Source organism: Camelina sativa, chromosome 17 (assembly GCF_000633955.1).
Source record: "Camelina sativa cultivar DH55 chromosome 17, Cs, whole genome shotgun sequence".
Lineage (NCBI taxonomy): Eukaryota > Viridiplantae > Streptophyta > Magnoliopsida > Brassicales > Brassicaceae > Camelina > Camelina sativa.
The window spans coordinates 8,655,288-8,658,013 of NC_025701.1; the positions used below are offsets into that span (position 1 = coordinate 8,655,288).

Here is a 2,726-nt window from a genome sequence, read left to right on the forward strand (position 1 = left end):
TAAAGGAGAAACCTTGTAAGAACTTGTTTTCTAATAAAAGAGAGAGTTATTTGAATTCTTGTTCGATATTCTTTGTTAAAGATCCAAACCGTTTAGCTCTTACGTTTTCATAATGGATAAGATCAAGGTGAAGCTTCCAGGCTACAGCAAGAAACCAGAGGATTCACAGGTCGTCAACACCACACCCCTGGTTGAAACAGCAACACCGGCCGATTGCTGAGCATCCGCAGGAGAAGAAGGGATTTATGGAAAAGATCAAAGAGAAGCTTCCAGGTTACCACGCCAAGCCAGAGGAAGAGAAGAAAGAAAAAGAATCTGCTTAAGAAATTGATAAGAAAAAAAAAATGAATACTGTGATGTGGGAGTGGGACATTTGTGTTTTTTTGTTATCATACTCTCATTTCTTTAATTTTAAGCTTTTCTCAAAGTGCATGTATCATTTGTGTTTTAATCTTAAAAAATTGGCTTTTAATCTATAAATGAACGAAGTGATTCTAATTGATACTAGTGAAAACCGTGGAANTTTTTTTTTTTTTTTTTTTTTTTTTTGTATGGAGTGTGTATAGTTGTTGTTAGTATCATTATCGTTTTCCCAACCGGGGTTCAAACCCATCACAATAATACATTGAAGGAAAAGATAAAAATAGAGACTCATATTTAGAACTTGTGCTTTTTTATAATGAGGCCATACCAGCATCGTGTGCTTGTTAATCAAAACCGTTTCGGTAACCTTAGGTAAACTATTGGCACAAGATATGGGAGAGCTTCATGGTTTGGTGCCCATGTATTTGAAATGGTTTTGGTTTTCAGTTTACATAAATAAATAAAAACCGGGTTTAATATTGGTTTCGATTCAATTCAATGTTGTTCCTTCGATCAATTACATCTCCTATCTACTTTGATATATTACTAAGACTCGTGCTAGAGCACGGGTTGAAACTCATTTTATTTATATTGTAATTTTTGTATAAAATATAATTTATGTGATTGTTTTTAAAAGTTTTTTTTGATATAATATTATACAATAAAATCATATGCTAAATATGATGACTTGAAAAAGACTTTTATTTTGTAAGTTTTATATTGTTAATGATTCTAGATAAGTAACCGTGCTATAACACTGATTAAATTTTATTTTATACAAAATTTTGTATATTTTCTATTTTAAAATAAAATTTTAATATGTTGTATTAGTTTATGTACGTGAAGTTATTTCAACAATGTATATTCTACCTCATGACTTGAATGTCATTATAAGACATAATTTTGTAAATTTGATTTTTATAAAGTGAGTTATTATATTATGAGTAATTTAATATATTGTTATACTTTTTGTATTAATATACTTGGTTTTTTAAATTCTTTCATATTATTGACATTGCTATAACAAACCAATTTAAAGTGTTTATAGTTTATATTCTAACTTTAATATTAAGTTTCAATATTTTTAAAATATTTCAAAATAAATTATTTAAAGTATATTATATTATATTAAATAAAAAAATTCAACAAAAAAGTATGAAATTGAATTTAAATATTCAAATTTTGACCCGTTACTCAGTAAAATTTTTAATTCAATAGATATTATTTTTAAAGAATAATTTTACTAAAACTTGAATATTTTATAGATTGAATCATTTATATTTGTTTTTAAAAATTCAACTTATGGTATATCCAGAAATAAACTATTTTTTAGTTATAATAAATAATATAATAACTTATGGTAAATTCAACTTAGAGTTTTTTATTTTTTATTTTTAAGCGTTGGCTTTTCAACACCAAGCAAACTAGTTTGTGTTATCTTACCACTGATGATTTTCTTGTTGTTCATATTTTGTTTGTTTTTCTAAATCTTTTGTTTTTGTTGCTCAGAAGGTAATATATGCACAAGATTGCATTGAACCACATGATGCATGCAGGCAGGTAATAATTGTGGGTGTCGTTTCTCTACATAAACGTAGATTAAGTCATTGCGGATGTCGTTGAATGATTTGCGTTTGCTTTGTGATGTGGATTTGGAAAGAGGTGGTGGATCTTGATCTTAAAAAAACTAGGCTTGATGTTTGCCTTATTGAGTTAGGGGAAATTATAGGTTACAAAACCAAAAAGAACAACATAATTGGGTTCTTTTTTTTTGTTTTTTTTTCCGTTCTATTCTTTCTTCTCCTGTTTATATAATTTTGTAGGTGAACTTGGCGAATTCTAAGAATCATTTCCTCTGATAAGTTAGTCTCTCGATATACATTTGATCAGTCCTACCACTTTGAGGGACTCCCGATATCATTTTCTTTTCCTAGAATCTGGAAGAGGCAAGTGATTGTGGTATAAATATGCCTGCTATCTGGGTACTCAATCATCTGATGCAAAGTTCTGAATTTAGGGTGCTTTTTCTTTTATTTTATGCAATAGTTATGTATGGGTCTTTGATTGATTCATCAGCGTGTGCTTAACTTGTTTGTGATCTTTAATATGATACATTCCAACTTTGTCACTGAGATTACTCTGAAAATGTGATGCTGCGATAATTTGCACTCTCAGGCTTTGTGGTTGCATAATGATATACCAAGTTGTCTCACTAGGTAAGCTAGACGTACGGTATATGTGGATATATAATAACATTAGTCATTATGGTTTTGCTATGTAAGTGTTTATTAGGTTTTTGGGTTCAGATTGACTCCTCTTTCGAGCAAATTGAAGCTAATTTTCTTGTTGTCTCTCATATGAGT

General features: G+C 29.1%; 1 long non-coding RNA gene across 1 annotated transcript in view; it reads right to left on the reverse strand.

The window, feature by feature from the left end:
• The window catches only part of LOC104756215, a 7,810-nt gene extending 7,336 nt beyond the window's left edge, over positions 1–474 (reverse strand). Inside the window, exon 1 of the long non-coding RNA XR_762284.2 lies at positions 104–474. This is a non-coding gene — a long non-coding RNA (uncharacterized LOC104756215). The remainder of the gene's footprint in view (positions 1–103) is intronic.